The 21,891-nt window shown below is 39.4% G+C and overlaps 1 pseudogene; it reads right to left on the bottom strand.

Moving 5' to 3' along the window:
- Nucleotides 1-21,442: 21,442 nt before the first annotated feature.
- Nucleotides 21,443-21,549, bottom strand: LOC124629054 (uncharacterized; annotated as a pseudogene).
- Between the last annotated feature and the right edge of the window lie 342 nt (nucleotides 21,550-21,891).

Below are 21,891 nucleotides of genomic sequence, written 5' to 3'. Positions count from 1 at the left end.
AGTATTTCTATTAGTGGTCTGGAGTCGAGCTGTAAATGTACACGCCATCTGTACATCCTTCGAAGCATGGGATACATTTACCAAAAATACAAAAAGACTAGCAGTCCTTTCACCTTTATTTCAATGAAACGAAGATTTTTCTGGATCCTTTAACTGTAACATGCATCCCTTAGTGTACAATTTAACCAGTGATAGTTCATCCGATCAAGATCAAACATATCAGCAAATAATCAGAAGTAAATCTAATACATTTCCACAATAAAGGCAAAGTGTCTCGGTCTAGTGTGTGTATGATGAACTGAACCATTTCTATTGCTAGGTAATGTATAGGAAAGGGGGATTTTGGAGTGTATAATGGCTGTACATCAAAAACGCATGTCCACCATGGTGACCATGTTCTCCAAGTTTCAGATCTTGTGTGGAAATTTCTGGAAATTTGGTGAGCCTGGTTTTTTAAATCGTTCTGTTTGCGCCTCGCTTGGAACAAAGGTACGTCTGAAACCGCTGTAAAAAAAAAAACGAGCTGACTCTATGCTAGACGACTGAAAGTTGTCCACGCACAGCTGCCTGTTTCTATAGTAGTCTACAGTTTTGTTAATTATTTTATAGTTATTTTATAGCAAAACGTTTATAGATTTTGTAGGTTGTTTGTTTTGTATGCAGATTGCTGAGTACTGAGAGGTTTAATGAAGGCGGCTTAACACGGTGTTCAGTGTCAGAAAGAGGAGGACTGTGGGACTTTTAAATGTCATGGATCTTCAACAAGTACATAATTGGTACAACCGAAGCCCACCTACTATAAAAAGTCCACTAAGTGAGTAGGTTTTTTTTTTAAAACGCTTGAAAAAATTGAGATAAATGGCACATGACAACTCTGTGCAGTAGGGTAAATTGAAAGCAGCAGGGGAAATAAATCATCGTTCAGTACCACGTTAGGATGGGGTTTTTTTTTTTAGATTAATATATGGCACCAGAATATTTTTAAATATAAAAACATAAACAATATTTTGATCTGATTTAATGTCAGATGAGCATAAAAAATGATGAACTGAATACACGGTTGTGTTCGTTTTTGATGAATGAAGAAACTCTTCTCGAGAGCGCGACAGGGTGCTTGGACCCCCTTGTATGAATGCAATTATTTTCTTTGCATTGCATGAATGTAATGATGTTTTTGAACTGAAAAGGGCAAGAGCGGAGCAGTATCAATCTCTGTCGCCGGATGGATAATTTAATAAGCACTTAGTTATTATTAAAAAAAATACAAATAACAAATAAAACAAACTTCAAATACCAAGAAGAACACTGAGGATGTTCAGTAAAAACATTAAATAAAAAAAAAAACTGCCAAGAAACATTAATCAAAACCTCGATATGGATGGAAGCAGGCGTCTGCAGTCGTCTGAATATATTTCATGTTGCACTGTTCAAGCCGCTATCTTTCCCATTCATGCTGCAGTTCATATTTCATTTTGGATTATAGATAAGGCTTTATCAAGAAATAAAGAGTTGATGATTTACAATACTGTCAGCATGTATTAATGATAATCAGTCACTGGGTTATTCCCCTTCAGTGTGTATGTACGAAAAATAGAACTGTTGGTAAACACCACCTTGCAATTTATGTCAGTTCCACTTAATGGAGCATATCTTTTTTTTTTTTTTGCAAGATTGGTAAAAAAAAAATAAAAAATTTACTTTGCTAATAAAGCAAAGAAATGCGTTTTAAAAAACTTATAGAAATGTGACCAGGAAATCTCATGAACCTAATGTTCTGTCCATTATGCAGCAATGCAGTAACATCTATAGTGAGAAAGAAATATACAGAGGTGTACTTTAGCTCGTTATTGGGGTGACTTGGTCGTTATTAGTTTTACAGCTCAAAGATACACTGGTCAACCATAACATTAAAACCACTGACAGGTGAAGTGAAGGATATTGAGCAATCTTTGACAAAGACCAAATTGTGATGTCTAGACGACTGGGTCTCCAAAGCAGCAGGTCTTGTGAGGTGTTCCTGATATGCAGTGGTTAGTACCTACCAAAAGTTGTCTGTCGATTGCCTGGGGAAGAGATGACACCAGGATGCACTGTGGGAAGAAGGCGAACTGGTGGAGGAAGTGTGATGCTCTGTGCGACGTTCTGCTTGGAAACCTTGTGTCCTTGCATCCGTGTGGATGTGACACTGATCCGTACCAGCTACCTCAACACTGCTGCAGACCAAGTACCCACCTTCATGGTGACGGTGTTCTCTAATGACAGAGGCCTCTTTCAGCAGGATAACGCTCCCTACCACACTGCAAAAATTGTTCAGGAACGGTTTGAAGAACATGACAAAGAGTCCAAGGTGGCCTCCAAAATTCCTAGATCTCAATCAAGTATCTGTGAGATGTGCTGGACAAACACGATCCATAGACTCTCCACCTCGCAACTTACAGGACGTAAAGGATCTGCTGGTATCGTCTTGGTGTTAGATACCACAGCACACCTTCAGAGGTCTTGTGGAGTCCATGCTTCGAGCTGTTTTGGCAACACAAGGGAGACCTACACAATACTCAGCAGGTGTTTTTCACCTAACTTGTAATCCTACCACACTGTAGGACAAAAGTGAGGAGATGTTTGAAAATTTCGATTTCTGTGAGTCTAAAGGCCACCAATAGTAGGACGGCAATAGTAGGATGACACAAAGCTCATGGGACAGCTACACATACGGTAGCGGAGATCCCGACACGTCAGTGAAATATCGAGATCGTCCTTATGCTGGATGTGCTGTTATTGGAAAATAATCAATGACAGTTTCCTCTACATCTCCTCTTGCCCCCCCCCCCCCCCCCCCCCACAAAAAAAAACCATTAAAAAAAAAGATTATTTACCTTAAACAGCATGTCCTGGATTTTTTATTCCTCTTATACCACAGCAATGCACCAAAAGCTAATATTTTTATTTATTCAAGGATGAAACTGAACATTTTATCCATTAACAGTTGCATTTTGGATGTTGTGGAGCACATTAATAGAATCGCCACTTTATATTAGACATATGTTTTTATAGAAATTGAGCCAAGTACAAAGGTTCATGCTGCTAAAATTATTTGTACTATTGCTCCACTTTTGCGACTGGAACAGAGCATTAAGGTTAATCATGTGTGGATTTTGTAATTTCTAGCAGAGGTCATGCTGAAGATCTAGAGCAAAGGCTGATAGCAGAGAAATGAGGCGGACACTCAGAGAAGCCCTGCAGCCATTTATAGTAAATGAGGCTCGTTTAGGCTGCATTGTTTTCCCATCACTGGAATACATCATCTATAGATTCTCAGCTGCAGCCATTTATTATTATTTTTCTCTAATCTAAAAGTGCTAGAGTGCTTAGTTTACATACGGTTGGGTGTCAGAGGATGACTAAATCCCATTTAGGTGACAAGGGGATGAAAAATAACCCTAACTTGGTGCAAGGTAAAGGCTTTTCATAGATCTGTTACAGTCCAATGAAAGGTCTGCATTGATTGTGGGTTTTTTTTTTTTTTTTTTTTTTTGCTTGGAGCTGCATCCGTACAATTTATGGTTCCCAATTTGCAAAACTGTCCACAAATAAGCACGAGTGCTAATACTTTAATACGAACTAACGCTTCCATGATGATGAATTAGTAAATGGACGAATATATCAACAAATAATGAAGTGTGTGGATTAACCGCCAACTCTAACATATAAATATTTCTTAATGCGATTCATACTGTGTTCATAATCATTAAGGATTGCAGTAGTACATTATACGATGTATTATGGGTCAGTTTTTTGTTCATGGATGAGGATTACCAAAATGTACCGTCGCTTATAATCTGGGTTAAAGAAGATTGAGCGTCATTTATCCAGCTGGATATGAACGGATTTGTTCAGAAATTGCTCAAAGGAGCATTTTAGAGAAGAAATTTGGTATTCCCGTAATTTCCGAAAAACATTCGTATCCTACTGGTGTTCCTGAGTGTCTGTAAATTTACGTATATGAACTAATGCTAACCTCTAACAATACGCTTCAAATCACGTAATAGGCGGAGTTACTGCACTTTAATATGCACATTATGCTGTGAAGTTTAAATAGCTTATACAGTATATTTCAATTATACACACAGATATAAGGAATCTCTTATGAAACCCAGTCTTTTTTTCATATTAATGACATTAACCAAAGATATAATAAATGTGAAAAAAATAAAAGAAAGTAAGCCAACATAAAGCCATAAATTACGACAAATACAAAATGAGCAGTTATTCATTTAACAAGAAATGTTGCTATATAAAGGAGGACAGGCTGCGGTGTGTGTAAGAGCCAGCTCTGATGTGTGACTGATCTGGAATGTCTCAATCTTCTCTGTGCTGCATAAACCCTAGTTAGCCTTCCTACTCGTTTTTCCAACACGGCATCAAAAGGCCGCATTTGTGTGAGACACTTTGCAGTTTCTCTGTGTGATGTGCTGAGTATCCATTATCACCTGGGTACAGTACAGATATATATATATATATATATATATTGTGTCTGTTTTCATGTCAAACATTTTTGTTTAAGGTATGATATCTGTTAAGCATTCATCCATCTGTCTGTCCATCCATCCATCCATCCATCCATCCATCCATCCACCTATCCATCCATCCATACATCCATCCTTCCATCCACCTATCCATTCATACATCCATCCATACATCCATCCATCCACCTATCCATCCATCCATCCATCCATCCACCTATCCATCCATCCATCCACCTATCCACCTATCCATCCATCCATCCACCTATCCATCCACCTATCCATTCATACATCCATCCATCCATCCATCCACCTATCCATCCATCCATCCACCTATCCATCCACCTATCCATTCATACATCCATCCATCCATCCATCCATCCATCCATCCATCCATCCACCTATCCATTCATACATCCATCCATCCATCTATCCATACATACTGTGGCTACTCAGGGCTGTGGCAGGGCGGAACACAGACACGCAGGAGGCGGACGTGGGATAGATGATGGAGGCAGCGTTCAGGCTCCAGCAGCGTCGAGGTGGTGCCCAGGATGTGAAAGGCCTGTGAAGAGCGTGGTGCAGCTGGGGAGCATCGTTTTCGTCGTTGGCGGCCTCTGTGTGTGTGTGTGTGTGTGAGAGAGAGAGAGAGAGACGGATTATCAGACGAAGAGCTGGAGAGCTTGCCCACCTCTGCTTGCTGAATACGCACATTTATACCCTCCCGGCTTCTGCAGGAGGGTGAAGAGAGGTTGCCGTAATAATTTACGGTTACATTTAATGTTTTGAAACATACACGACAAGTTAGCTTCTGTTACCGATTACATTCCTTTATCAGCCTCTTTATTCTCTCGCTCAAATTTAATAAGACAAAAAGAAACAGAACTAGTTACAGAGAAACTGGAATCCGCTGGGAAAAGTCATCCGTTCTAAAAAAGGTTTCTTGCGGTGAAAAAGTTTTACAAAACACTGACACTACAGACTTAAAGAATTTCACAGTATCAAGGATTATACTCCTGTACAACATGTTTTTAAAAAACGTCTTTATTACTAGGCTTAGATGACGTGGAATCTGCCAAACACGGTCATGTGACTGAGCTGCTCCTGTACGAACAATAACATATTAGACCAAGTGCACTAACATAAAGTGTTAATATGATTAGAAGTTCAGTCGGCACTATTGTAAGAGCTGCTGTTATTGATGACACCTGAATTGAGAATTCAACAGTGCTGTGTTATAATAGCATTTTAAATACAGCTCAAGCAAGATAAATGCTGGACCTGGAGCAGAAGGTTCCTCTGTTACCAATAAGTACAGGGTTACAGCTGTTTTAATATTACATGTGCGAAACAAACCTCTGAAACCTGCGATTGTTGCTTGGCGATGAGGATGTTTTGCTGGAGAACAACGTCCAGTCGCATCCAGTTGGCAGGCGGTGAGCTGTGAAGTTAGAGCAGAACAAACGGACTTGCCAAAGGTACTATGGGAATCGGTTCAGATTAGGCTGACGTGTAAGTGAGGAAAATTTCTTTTGCTACAGAGAGGAAGGCAAAGAGAGATATCTCTGCTTGACTGGAGGCTCTTGGCGTGGGGCAAAATCGATTGCCTGGTGGGAGTCTGAGCTCAAACCAACCCGCTAACTTAATGCTAATGTTGCTCAGTGATCATGCAAAGACAAAATTATAAGATTACCGTCCAATCTGCCGTCCATTCAAAATGTGTTAAATAGACATCTACAGTTTAGACTTACCGGGGACTTATACGGAGGACGGTCTACATCATCTAAATGTAATAATATACAAATGAAACTAGGACACAACTTTAAATATTTATACTATATCGCTGTTGAATTCTCAAATCTGATTGGTCAGAAGGAGGCACTGTATTATATTAATGCTTCTTTCTAATACGGCATCCACAGTAACTGGACAAACAAGATCCATAGACTCTCCATCTCGCAACTTACAGGACTTACAGGATCTGCTGGTATCGTCTTGGTGTTAGATTCCACAGCACACCTTCAGAGGTCTTGTAGAGTCCATGCTTCGACGGGTCAGGGCTGTTTTGGCAACACAAGGGAGACCTACAGGATATTCTGCAGGTGTTTTTAATATCATGGCTGATTGGTGTATATATTAAAGGTTCGAGAGATGTACCACTGAAGGTGGAACGTGAAGTCAGTATGTACCTTAGTGGTAAAGTGGACGTGTATATGTATATGTGTGTAAATCAGAAATGGAAGAAATGTGATGAGAATTAAATGTATTTCAACTTTCTAAGAAGTCACCCTGGTTATAATCTCTGCACCAGTGGGTTTCCTGCCATGAGAAAGTGTTCAGGAAAGAAGCACCTTGCGGTTTCTCAGTAACATGACAAGCTGGGGTTTTTTGTTTAATTGAAGAGAGAAATCTGCATGCATGACCCATCCACTGTGGTGTTGGAGGAATAAAAGACTTCAGGACGCACTGTAATGGGAATAACATAATGTTATAATCCATTTCTCTCTGCATCAGGACGTGGCATACGACGCCTATGTGGATTCTCGTCCTATAACTGAACGCCCTGTCGTGATTTATCACTCATGTCCTGCACGTGACATTAACATAAGCATAAATATAAACATAAACATAAACAAATTAGCCCAATACTCATCTCGATTCATGTAGTATTTTCTCGACCCATCGTATATCAATGCAAGAGGAAATTAGCACACGCATATGGTATGATAATTAAGTTCATTGTTGTCATTCAGTCCTGATGCGACACCTACACTGAGACATGATTGCAGTTATTCAGGGCTGTGTGTAAGATTAAACGATGCATACTTGTATTGAATTTGTTTTTTTTTTTCGTGGGAACAAAACAAGTAGCCGTCGCTTTTGAGATAAATCCAATTATCTCAAATGAAAAGGCAATCCTAGATCTGATTCACAAACCATCAGCAGCCATTCCTTAGAAAGGACACCTCAAAGCTCTTTAAAGAGCGCTGTTTGAGGGGTTTTTCCCCCTTTGTTCGTCAGAACGAATGAATAAACGCTGCATTTCCGTCTGCAGGCCGGCATGTATTCAGTTTCCCCAGGATTTAACTCCTTGCCATTTAATGGCTTTCTGTCCTGTGCGCACAAGTTCAATGCGCACGGCCATAAGGCGTAGCGTTCCGCGACTCGGTGGCTGAAGTTGTTAATTAGCAATAATTACTAAAGAGGGCCTGGGTGTTGCATTTATTCATGCACAGCTCGGGATTAATGACCCATCATCTACTTCTACTAAATTGCGTTCGAGTCTTTTAAATAAACAGCCAATTTCGCACGCGCTGCTCTGGGACACACTTCTGGCAGCTGTGATTAACACTGACTTCCAATTAAAGAAAAAAAAAAAAGAATACTCTTCTTGACCTTCGCCAGTGCGCTAAAGAATTGTGCACTTCATCGCAAAGGAGTCCACTTAGGAATCCTGGCGTATGAACCTCTCTCGTTTTCTGTCAGGTTTTCACTTGTTTTTGTAAGCTATTCCATTAAAATGTCTGGAGCATCTTGTCTCGCTTATGACATCATATGCGTGTACAGAATGATTATATTCATAGCACGAAATTAGCTAAATGTTCTGGAGTGATGTTTTCTGTCTAGGGTTTGGGACGGCGTTAGCATAGTTGTGTATAAATATTTATTTTATATTATAGCACTATTGAATTCTCGATTCTGATTGGTCAGAAGGAGGTGTTGTTTTATTTTCTGTAAGAGCAGCGATGACAGTAGTTCCGGGTACAGGTTATTATCGTTTTCTATAGTAACAGAGACTTGTATACTGGAAGATCTACATAATCTAAGGTTAAACAGATGAACACATTTTTCATTATTAACTTATTATCGTTAATGTGGTGAAGTTTTCCATAAGAAGACGCTTACCTAACATTCAAACAATTCTTTTTCTTCGTATTCACTTCAAAAGAGAAATAAGACGTTGAGGAAACGACTGTTTGTAGCTGCTACGGGCGATAACAGGAACTAACTTGTTTCACACGCATTCATCAACATCAACAACATCAAAAAAAGAAAGTATATATCATTCTTTAGTGAATACCTAAATGTAATATTGGTTCAATTACTGTGGTGTAAGAGGAATAAAACTCTTTGGGATGTGCTGTTATTGAAAAATAATCAAGTCAACACCCCGTCATTGTTTATTTATCTATAACAGCACACCATGTCGTGTTTTATTCCTTACCTATCCTAATGTAGTGTAAAAATATATTTAAAAATAAATGAAGTGATGAGAAACATGCACTCAAAACAAAATATTGGCTGTCACAAAATGCAGGAAATGTTATCTCACCCCCCCACACCCCCTTTTTTTTTTCAATTGGAGGCTGATTTTCATTTGGCTTCAGTACGTGGGGATTAAATCATTTATAAACTGTTGCCATACAGACATTGCCTCTCAATAAACTCATGATATTCCGTAATAACATCCTTCATCACTATTGAATAGGTTGGAGACTTTGGGCCATAGCTGAGAAAGGCGTGCATAATGATGAGTCAAATACCCCAGAACTACAAACTCCACTGCACGATTGCGTCTTACCCCGAAATGTAAATGTGTTCTAGGGTACTATAGGTACTATATAGTGTACCAATTAATCGTATGAAGCATCCACACTTTCACAAAGCCCTGGTGAGCTCATTAAAAGATTGTCCACACTGAGGAGTGAGGATGTGACGACCCCTACCTACCCCAACCCGCAGAAAATACATCAACCATCAATCAATATGATGGAAAGAACTCCAGGTCCCAGTATACCTCTACAAGCATCCCGCATCTTTTGGCAGCGTGTGATGAGCGCTCCATCTCACCCTGAATATTAACGCCTGCAGCCGTTTCAGTTAATTAAAGACTCTATAAATATTCACGCTACACCTTTACACATCACTGCACTCTACATGTGCGTTCGCGCCGCCATTTCCCCGTTCTTCCGATAGATCACGTTTCTAGTCGTGTTCGTTGATAATAGGTTTGTTATTAGGCTAGTGGAAGCTCAGTTGGAACGCATGTTGAAGTAATCTTCGTCTACTACTTCCTAGATGGAATTTGATTTGATTGGTCATGTTCATTCCCATGTCCTGTTCCGTAAACAGTGTTCTGTGTTTTAATTAAAACCACCAAAAGACTCAGCATCTTGTTAATCCTGTGGTCTTTTGTTACATATGGCATGTTCATGCTTATCATAACCCACACCTACAGTACATAATGTGTCGGCTTGGTTTGCGGAGGTTTCTATCTAGTTTGTCAGGCCACTTTTTCCTTACAGGGACGCATGAAAGTAATTTGTAAATAAACGTACGCTCAACGTGTTAACCTCGAAACACGTGTGTGGCGATCTAGGAAAACCAGACGGATGTCGCTGTTGGATTGTTGGGAAAGAGCCAAAAATACTTTTCACCAAAACAACATGGAAATGTTCTTTTTTATTTATAATCCTGCCTTGGCTGCGTTCCTGCAAAGATCATGCTGTGTATGGAGCAAGTTTAACAAACACTGTCAGTTTTGCTAAAACATGTCGAAAACCTCGCGAGCTAAGTGTGATTTTTCTCACGATTCGATCAAACTGTTGGATGGTTATATGCCGTAGCCATATAACCATTAGCCATCTAACCATTAGCTACCGCTAATGAATTGAGATGACATCAGAGTTATGAAGAACGCTTAAAATAGTTTGTGATGTCAGAAAGCTATATGGTGTTTACACTTATGTCTAAAATAAATGATATCAGTATTAAATCTAGAATGACTGCTGGATGGGCGGGGCTTCTGAAAAGACTTCTGAATAAAGGCTGGTAAGAAAATTGAGAATGAAATGCAATGAAATGAAGAAAAAAAAAGAAATCAATGAAAAGCAGTTGCTTTTAGACAATCAGTGAACTGGTTTCTTTCAACTGAATCTTTACATTTTCTCGAACAGACTGCACCATGCTACAACTTTACTTAAGACACAATTTCAGTTCAGGGGAGTCTGCAGTATTCAGAAATATCTGCTGTAGAAAATGTCCAAATTTGACCATGTGAAAGGTTTCCCCATGCAGGCTTTCTAACAGACTAATGAGACTGGCATTTAGCCACGCCGGTCATGGACAGGGTCACCAGATGGAAACATTGTGGACATTTTTTTATTTGAATTGCAAATTAAGGCAAATATCATGAATAGGAATATTACTGATTACATTTAACTTCATGTTTATTTATTTAACATCAACAGTCATTGATGGAGCTTAACCATTTAAAACAAGCTAAATATACTATGCGCTCCAGTAATATTGGCACCCTTGGTAAATATGAGCAAAGAATGCTGTGAAAAATTGTCTTTATTGTTTAACCTTCTGATCTTTTGTTAAAAAAAAATCACAAAAGTACTCTGCTCTTATGGATATCAAACAACACGGGTTTATCCAAAAAATATCTTTGTTAAATAGCTGTGCAACAATTATTGGCACCCTTTCAGTCAATACTTTCTGCTAGCTCCCTCTGCCAAGATAACAGCTCTGAGTCTTCTCCTATAACGCCTGATGAGGTTGGAGGATACACGGCGAGGGATCTGAGAGCGTTCCTCAATACAGAATCTCTCCAGATCCTTCACATTCCAGGTCCACGCTGGTGGACTCTCCTCTTCAGTTCACCCCACAGGTTCTCTATGGGGTTCGGGTCAGGGGACCGGGATGGTCAGGGCAGGACCTTGATTTTGTGGTCAGTAAACCATTTCTGTGTTGATTTTGATGATGTTTTGGATCATCGTCCTGCTGGAAGATCCAACCACGCCACCAATTCCAGGTCGATTCATAACATTTCCAGTTGGCTGGAACTTCTTAATTATTGCCCTGACGGTGGAAATGGGCACACCTGAGACGGTGCTACAGGGAGACAGGAAGGACAGCTGATTATCCTTGCAGTGGAAAATGACATGTAACCATGTGTCCCTCCAGACGTGATCGAGAACTTGCAAACTGATAAATCTGGTGCAGTCCATGAGGATGAGATGCACTGTAGAAAATAGACCTTCCCCCTTAAACTTAAAATCTTCAGCAGCGATAACTGCAACCAAACGCTTCCGATAACGAGATCAGTCTTTCACAGCACTGGGGTGGAATTCTGGCCCACTCGTCTTTGCAGAACTGCTTTAGTTCAGCCACATTGGAGGGATCAAGCATGAACTGCCTGTTTAAGCAGCTGGTGGCCACATCAGATATTGACTGTTCATCACATGGAATAATGACTCCATAAGACATGGCACAGATGAGGAGTTACTGGACTCGGTACAGAATCCGTCTGCCAACCAAAGCGTCTCTTAATCTCAGACCAGGTTTCAGCTGAATGTAACAGCCAGAAAAGCTACAGCTTCTCTAATTCTCCCAATCTCATAACTGTTTCTGGAACCTTAATGAAAGTGTCTGCATGCTACAGTACTTGAGCTATAAAAGCAGAAAAGAAATGGGACTGTCACATTCCCTCCTGTGATTTAGGTCTGTGTACATTTCCAAATAATTGAGCAATAGTCAGTTAATTAAAAATAAAAACAGTACACAGGGAGGAGAAAAAAGACAAACTGGATCTTGCACTGTGACATCATACAGTATCAGAAAAAAAGCTCTGTTTGAAGAGAAGTTGAGAACTGAATGTTAGTTGCTACAGAGTTGTTTTCAATTAAATTTTAAGTAAAAACTATTTATTAAGAAGTGTATTCTGATTCAGAGATAAGTTTACACCTGAGTATTTACGTCTTAGAAACAAATTTCAATCATAAATCATATATATATATATATATAGTTATTCAACACCTATCACCTATGTGAAAATCGACTTGTCCCCTTAAACTTAAAGTCTTTAGCAGCGATAACTGCAACCAAACGCTTCCGATAACGAGATCAGCCTTTCACAGCACTGGGGTGGAATTCTGGCCCACTCTTCTTTGCAGAACTGCTTTAGTTCAGCCACATTGGAGGGATCAAGCATGAACTGCCACAGCATCTCAATTGGTTCAAGTCAGGACTTTGACTAGACCACTCCAACACTTTAGCTTTTCTTTTTTTGAGCCATTCAGAGGTGGATTTACTCCTACGCTTTGGATCGATGTCTTGCTGCATAATCCAGTTGCGCATGTGTTTCAGGTTACGGACTAAAGACAGGACATCCCCTTTAGGATTTTCTGGTAGAGAGGAGAATTCATGTTTCCCTTAATTACTACAAGTTGTCCAGGCCCTGAAGCAGCAGCGCATCCCCGCACCATCACATTTCCTCCACCATGCTTGACCACAGGTATGATGTTCTTTTTGTGGAACTCTGTGTTTGGTTTACGCCAGATATAACGGGACCCGTGTCTTCCAAACAGTTCCACTTTCGACTCATCAATCCACAGAACATTCTCTAAAAGGTGTATTTTTATGTAAGGTGTCGGGTGCACTGACACCGGAGACTCCTTCCCTTCCATAAATGTTAAATATATGTAGCCTTGCAGGAAGCATCACCATTTCAACTATTCTGTTTTTCTTTGTTAAATAACAACATGTTTTTCTTTCTTTCTTTCTTTCTTTCTTTATTAGCCATAGATTATGTAGAACATCCAACATAGGTCCCAGTGAATGAGCTGTTACTATAGAAATGATAACATACTATAACATATTATGTAACACAGTATAAGATATCTCTATGATTTGAATTACAGCCACAGCTGGTATTATAAAAAATGACACCTTCTGACCAATCAGATTCGAGAATTCAACAACGCTGTGGTATAACGAGTGTCAGAGTGCAGACTCCCTCCTTTTAAGGCGCGTACAACTGACAGCCCATTTCATTTCACATTTGACTCTTAATACTGTCACTGAAAATCGTGAGGACGCAACTTTCCATTACACAGAGCTACTAGTTAAATATGCACGAACACGCACATTATGTGGTGCCTTGAACCCACCTCAAAATGTGCAAATGGAAACCTTCTTTCAATGTTCGATGCATATTTGCTTTGCATTTGAATGATGGGAATTATGGTAATTCTGCAGCCTGTTTTATGTCTGTGGGGAAAGAGTGGGAGCTAAAGGCATTTATTTCCCAAAAGCAAAGGCATAATCAGCCAAAGGATGACCTCCCAATCCAAACAGATGGTCCTTGAAATGCTGCCAGAGCACAAGGAAAAGGAATCAGGATGATAATTAGGCAGGATAAATATTCTTGGCAAATCCTTGAATGTTGTGATGGCACATGCAAGTCGTTGAATTGGGGTTGTTTCTGGGAACTCTGGCATTAGTTCCAAAATTCAATGCTTTGTCGGATTTAAAGTGAGAGACATGAAATGTTTTGATTATGATATTGAAAAATAATGCCGCCCATTCAGCCAGGATCTTTTTGAAATGCTTTTCCCTGGGTGTATCGGGAAATAAAAGTGCCCTTGTGTCGGGGCGGCTCATCTTCATTCACTACTCCATACAGTTGAAATTCTGTTGAAATACGAATTATTTCTTTCGAGTGACCCGATGTTTTAAAACAAATGTTTTTAATTTGACAGATATAAGCCAAAGTTCCATTCCCATTTAGCTCCTTAAAGTTATTATTGCACCTAGTTGAAATAAGAACTGCAATATGCACTAACAGAAGCCCATTGGGGCAGGAATTGTGTTGCCCCATGCTTGCTCTATGAACACTGTCAGTGCAGGAGTAGCAGGAGGCAGGGCTGTTACTCACAGGGTTTCCAGGTTCCCATTTTTTATGCCAAATTGGACTAGTTGTAAAATACTTTTCATTCACGTTTCACTAATATATTTTTGCATATATTAGTAAAGGTCAAAGGCAAAGTGTATGCGGATGTTTTGACCATGGTGTACAGAACCATTTCTATTTTAAGATTGCATAGATTGGCAGAGGGAAATGGGCATTATGGAGTTAATCATCATCATCATCATCATCATCATAATAATAATAATAAATCAGAAAAATGCGTGTGCAGAATGGTGACCTGGTTTCCCATGCAAAGGATGAGAAAAAGATATATAATACGTGTATTATGTATCTGTACCTATATTATATATCATAATACCTGAATATATTTTCAGGTCTTTGACATATAGTTGAGCTGAAATTTTGCTGAAATCTGTAAGCGATTATAATAATGTCAGCTTCGAACACTGTGACACTGGTAACAGTAACCACACCAAGGTCCGTCTAAACCTGCTTAAAACAAGCCGCTAGATTGTACGCTACGACATATAGACATGAATGCCATAGTCTCTCAACTTCATTTTCTTTGAGGTCATGTTGTTATTAATGGTGTCCTGCCCCACCACCATTTTTAATAGCTTTATTGTTTAAATGATTGTACTGGGAAAATATTCAGCAAGTCAGTACTGTATAACTCTAGTTCGACTTGCCATGTAGATAAAAAAAAAAAAAAAAAAAAAAAAAAAACGTTCATCCCGAATGACGCTCACTATTTATGACATTATTAACTGTTATGGATTCGCCAGGATGTACAGTAAAAGCTGTGACCTCATTAGCGTTGTAAAGGTACCACAGACAACCTGATTGCAGCTCAGCAAAATGAAGCTGCTCTCCAGTTTTGTGGACGACACCCCAGATGCATCATTATAACGAGTTGTTAAATATTCTGCTCCTTGCTCAGGTGATTTATGGGCCTGTTCAGTACAAGCTTAACATTACCCATGAGATTATTCAGCCACTTTGACAAAAATTTACAAGGACCCTTAAATACCGTACTCTTTAGAGCTGACAAGACAGGAAGTGTAATATGTTTGCTGCAAAATGTAATACTTTCCCTCCTAATCCATCAAAAATATAGTAATCATAGAAATGTAAAAAAAAAAAAAATTTTAAATCACTTTATTAACATATTAATGCTCCATGGGTGTTCTGTGCATGGCAGAGTTCCTCCATAGCACCATCTGCATTAACACAGACATAGTGGATGTATTCAGAGTTGCCAAACTGATAGCTCAATATTTAATGGAGAACGTTAAGCGTATTCATAGTCGGGTTATGCGACTCTTCATTCAGATTAAAATCTCCTGTGCCTCCGAGGTCTTCCCGATTTTCTTTCCAAGACAGACTTTTTCAGTAGTGTCTAGACCACTAGCTTTAATCACGAGCACTTACATAAAAAAAAAAAAAAACGGGGATAGAAAATGCGGACTGAAGAGCCAGATCGCATTTTTTTCTTTGCTATCAAAAGTGCAACATAAAATTTTAAGTAAAAAAAAAAAAATATGATGATGATAAACAAACAGCAAGATAGCGAGTATTAAAATAATCATCTGATAGTCGTATGGTATATCGCAAATACAATATTGCTGCGTGAGTAGTCCTAGTTGTAATTATTTCAACAATAAATGAAATTTTGGTTTAATTTAACAATATGGCTTCCACCATCATTATTCGTCAGCTTATAAAATAGCACTTGATCCAGCACACCCTATAATCTTGGGTTTGTGCACTGCAAGTTACTCATGCACACAACTTCATGAACACACTAAGTGGAGGTCATGGAATGGTAACGTGTGTGCAGGATACAGTATAGTCTATTGTATCAAGTTTCATTTGCAGTTTTTGAGTTGTTGAATTAATAAAATAACGGCAACGTTTTGGTTCATTTGTTAACATGACTACTATTACACTTCACATTAAGTTCATTCATAATTTTACACATAAAAAAATTCAGATGATGTCACCTCTTTTGTCCTGCAGAGGGAAAAAGAAACTTTTATGGACATTAAATGGACGATCCTATTGATTAATAGTTGTTCATTCTATCAGCATGTGAGTTTTGATTCATCATGAATTATACAGTCTAATCTCATCGCTATCTCTTGGCTGATTTTTGGCCCATCTCTCGCCATTCTTCAGAAGGGCCTTGCTCTCTTTCTCTCCTTCTCACACACCTGACCGTGTTTAAAATTTAATACCATCTTGAAGCACTCATTACCAGTGTAATTGCCTTGGCTCTTCATTACATGCCCTTGCCACACTGCTCTTGATTATGGGATGTTAATGATTTAGACCAGACATCGTTTCTCCTCAGAGATCTAATGTGCATTTTCAGTCTTGTTAGAACATTATTTAATTCCAGACTTGATAATAAATAGGTACAAACTAGAAATTTAAATGCCGATATCAATGACTTTGCTAATTTTATCTCTACATGCCACTGGCACAGCCACGAGTGTGCCACGGCGTGCAGCAGACAAATGATCCCGTTTTGACCAAAATGATACTTTGGCTGTAGGAGTATTAGCCTATTATTTATACCATCAGGCTGAGCAGAATCCCGACAGTATCATATTTTCCCAGCTTTATGCACCAACATCATTCAGATTGAGAAAGGTAACACGTTTAGCTGCATATTTATTTTCGTTTTTCGAGCACATAGTGGGAAACCAATAGTTTAAAGTTTCTGTAAGCCAATTTGGGTCATATTTTACTTTCCTCAAGTGTTGTAATATAAATATGGCCTTGGCCTTTATGTTTTGGCTTCAGTTTAAATCTGTACACGATGTGTAGACTGGCACATTGCTACACCTTGTAGCATTGCTGCCTCACAGCTCCTGGGTCCTCGGTTTGGTTCTGAGCCCAGGTTAGCATCTGCACAGAGTCCTCCAGGTGTCTGGAGTCTTTCCTTCCAACTCCTAAAAACAAGCGGATTGGCTGTGAAAATCGCCCCAAGGCATGAATGAGTGAGTGTGTAGATACATATTGCCTTGTGATGGAATGGTGTCCTATGCTGGGCGTATTCTTGCCTCACGTCCACTGCTCCTGGGATAGGCTCCAGGTCCACCAGGATAAAGTGATGGGCTGCGTATCTTATACTGCGTAAATGTATGCTTGGCACTATGCTCTAGCGGCATGCGTTTTCAGACCGGGCTGCGCACTGTCAGACATGTAAATGTATCATTCTGTAACAAGCAAGGCTAAGATGTTGGGATTCAAAGACAAGCTTTATTTCAACACATCCAAATTGTCACTCAGAATTGTAGTCAAACATGCATGGGTCAAACACGCTAGCATACATGTACAGTATATGTAGAGTAGATAAGGCAATGGAAGGCAATATGAATATATACAGCTTACTGATACACAAAGACAAACAATGGCAATACTTCGCAATGTGTCGACGGCATAGTCCTCCAATGAGAGTGCTTAATGAGCCACGACTGACGAATAGCACTGTGATTAGGAGAAATATAATGGCTGGAGCGGCTTGAAGCAGGAGGTTGTGTTCTGGGTGTAGCTCGATGAGGCTCTGGATGTGACACATTGGGATATCTAGTGGCAGATGCCCAGTGAAAACCAAACAACATACTGGAGGAAATGTGAATATGTGACTCACAGCATAAAGGGCTTTTATACTAGAACTTTTTTAAATATATAATCCTATCCATGCAAGCATTTTCTATGCATTCAGACTTACTTTTGATGATAAATCGTCAGCTTAATGATGTGGTAGTCATTTACTTATTTAACCATGGAAAGCATCAGAGAGTAACGACATTCGGCTAATCATTTTTGCTAATTATGCGTGACAGATTGCATTGACTAGCATGTTGCGATAGGAATCATTGGCGAATCAATCCAAATTAAAAAGTAATGGTTGGTGATTTCACTCACGAGGAGTGAAACAGGTTAGGCTCGCTATAGGACAACTTTGTCACGTGACACGAACACAGAACACAAATAGCAAACATGTGTCCTGGCTAGATAACTGGTGCGAATAAGTAAGAGTAGAGGTCTGTCTCTTTTTTACAATGTTAAAATAAAAATGGAACACTTATACTCTGACACCATTTCAGATTGGTTTCTTGGGAAATCAGTGCTTTTGTATACTATTAGATGATCATGGTTATTTATTAATTAATGATTATTTATTGCTGATATATATGTATATATAAAAACACATTTTATTTTAATACTTTATGGCTTTGTACAAAATTTAGATTTGTCTTTTCCAGATAGAGTGGGCACACAAAATAAATAAATAAATAGCATTATTAGCCAACCTTAATAATCTTAAATAGTATGCTCTCAGCCTTTATCTTAAAAACCTTTTCAACATCAAAAGCAATAATAAATAAATGAGAGCACTATGTGGATTTAAAAATAAAAACTAAAAGATTGTTTAGATGTACTTTCCCCTATTAAGAAAATATATCCGCCAAACCACTAATTATCTGCTTTCTCTATAAAAAAGTGGAAAAAAGAAAAAGAAAATATTTGTAAGGTTTGGAAGCCCGTTCGTGTTTTTTCTGCATCTTTTAAGACTCATAAGACGTGCATATTCCACATCCTAATTTGAATTTGGCCACAAGTTTGAACTGTCTCTAGTCTGCTAGCACTTCACTGCTCAGTGAGACATTTTACTGAAGTACATTAGTGCATGTGAAACTGGAAAATAACACACATTTCATAGCACTGGGGCACGAAGAAATGAATTCCCTAGGCATTGTGGGTATTATTGTTCATTTACAGTTAGGCCGTGTAAATGGGCAGTTAAAGCAGGTAAATTGCATGCTGCTGATAGTAGCCTGAAGAAAATGTAATATCTATCTTTCTCATTTATTGTACACACACTGAATCATTGAACATTATTGTATATTAGTAAAAGATGCAGTTTTATGCAATCACAGTGGTCATATAAATATTACATTCCGATTCGCTGCGTTCAGGCTTCTCTTAAGGTTTCTCATTCTCTATATCTATATCTATATCTATATATACCGATCAGCCATAACATTAAAATCACCTGCCTAATATCGTGTAGGTCTACCTTGTGCCACTGAAACAGCTCTGACCCGCCGAGGCATGAACTCCACGAGACCTCTGAAGGTGTGCTGTGGCATCTAACAACAAGAATTTAACAGCAAATCCTTTAAGTCTTGTACCTAAGTTACAAGGTGGAGTCTCCATGGATCTGACTTGTTTGTCCAGAACATTCCACAGACGCTCGATCAGATTGAGATCTGGGGAATTTACAGCAGAGGCCGAGTCAACACCTTGAACTCTTTGTCATGTTCCTCAAACCGTTCCTGAACAATTTTTGCAGTGTGTCAGGGAGCGTTATCCTGCTGAAAGCGGCCTCTGTCATTACGGAGTAGCGTTGCTATGAAGGGGTGTACTCGGTCTGAAATAATGTTTGGGGAGGTGGTACGGATCAAAGTAACATCCCGTTTTTGCCCATTTTTCCTGCTTCGAAACACATCAACTTCAAGAACTGACTGTTCACTTGCTCTGTAATATATCCCGCTCCTTGACAGGTGGCGCTGTACCAAGATAATCGATGTCATTCGCGTCATCTCTCAGTGGTTTTAACGCTATGGCTGATTGGTGTATAGATCGGTGTTTTTTTCTCAGGTACTATTCTTAGGAGCAGATCTGATTCCACCAGGATTGTATAACACAAAGTGAAGTAAATGTGCCTGCATGCTGATAAGCAACTGGAACTTCTCCTTCAAATGGTCAATGTTCTCACATAATCATGATCAGTGATTTCCCATTCTCCTCTGACCTCTCTCTTCAAAAAAGTGATACAGAACTGCCGCTAACTTGAGGTTTTTCTGCCCCCCCCCCCCCCCCCCCTCTCCAACACCATTCTGTATTACTCTAGAGAACAGATTGCGCAGACCCTAAAAAACCCTAATGAGTCCCTATATCCCTAGTCTTAAAACCTTAGTCCTAAATCCTTTAGGATGTTATCGCACTTTTGCTCGAGTGTGAAGGCTGTTTTGAAAGCAATGAATGCGATCTGTTCTAAGGACCTGGCGTCAAATAAATGAATTAGTGTTTGCTTTGACATGTCATGTTATTTCCTGGTGTAGGAAGACATACTGTATTCTGCAGATGAGACAGAAGGCCTTCTGGATATACAGAGCAAAGATCTAGTCTAACTCTGTGATTATATTACTGTATGATTAATATATTTCCCCGACAAAGCCACACCCACAAACACATGCACTCGTTCTGAATTTACTGGTGTGGTGACATGATTGACAGGTGAAGATTGTTGCCTATTTGTCCTGTTGGTTGTTCACATACAGTAGCCTAGGGTTCCATAAGGACCACAGAGACCATAGTTCTTCTGAGCGTATAATTTATTGACAGCCTCAGGACTTGAGTGCAGCATCACCAAATATTTCAGGAGGTGTTCTGGCATGTCTGACCCCATCTCTGACCCCACCTTTGAATATTTATTCACAGTTGCGTGCACGTCTTGTGTGTTGCTGAGAAGAGTTTTTCAGATTTTATGTCAATATTGGATGTAAATTTGTAAGTCTGTATGATGAGATTGTGGGAGACTGGAAGCTACAGGACAACATATCATAAGCTTTGGCTAGCACCGTTAGTCTCCTTCTCCGAATAAAAAGTGATGACCCAGGAGAAACACTTGCTTTGAAGCCAGGGGGGGGAAAAACAGCGGATATAAAATGCAGAGTGATGCTGATCATGTGTTTTCTTCTTTCGTGGGTAACATATAAGGAAAGACGTGCATAAAAAGGAAGGCTAATATAGTGATATTGAAATGAGAAGATGACAAACAAACCATCATTATTTAGCAGCTTTTAAAATTGCACTTGATCCAGCACATCCATTTTTTTTTTTTGCGTGATAGACTATTAATACAGTGGGGGAAAAGTGCAAAACTTAAAAATACTGAAAAAGTATCAAGGCTTTATTTGTCACATGCTGTATACTATACATTACAGTACAGGGAAATTGTTTTCTGCACATATTCCAGCCTGTTAGGAAGTTGGAGTCAGAGCACAGGGTCAGCTATGATATGTCCCCCCTGGAGTAGAGGGGTTCAAGGGCCTTGCTTAAGGGCCCAACAGTGGAAGCTTTGTGCTGCTGGGGCTTGAACCCCCAACCATCTGCTGTGTAACCGAGACCATTACCCACTGACCCAAAGTCCTCACATAGACGACGTATCAGATATTAAACTGATAAAAACAGATACTACACATGATCTTAGCCGAAAGGCTGAGAAGCGATGTATTTACTGTTGGGCAAGTGACTGGACAGGCCTTGGAAATACACGATATGGCCAAAAGTTTGTGGACACCTGACCAAGTAAAGACCTATACAGTATGTCCTTGTAGAACATCACGTTCCAGATTTAGTCCTTCGTTTTGCTGTTATAATAACCTCCACTGTTCTGGGAAGACTTTCTACTAGATTTTAGAACATGGCTGTGGGGATGTGTCCTTAATCAGCCACAAGAGCATTAGTGAGGTCAGGGACTGTTGATTTTTGGCCTGGGAAGGCCTGGGGTGCCGTCGGTGTTCCAATTCATCCCAATTGTGTGCTTCTAGTTTGTGACAACAGTTTGGGGAA

Source organism: Ictalurus punctatus, chromosome 16 (assembly GCF_001660625.3).
Source record: "Ictalurus punctatus breed USDA103 chromosome 16, Coco_2.0, whole genome shotgun sequence".
Taxonomy (NCBI): domain Eukaryota; kingdom Metazoa; phylum Chordata; class Actinopteri; order Siluriformes; family Ictaluridae; genus Ictalurus; species Ictalurus punctatus.
Note: the sequence above shows the minus strand (reverse complement) of the source record. Positions and strands in the feature narration are given on the sequence as shown.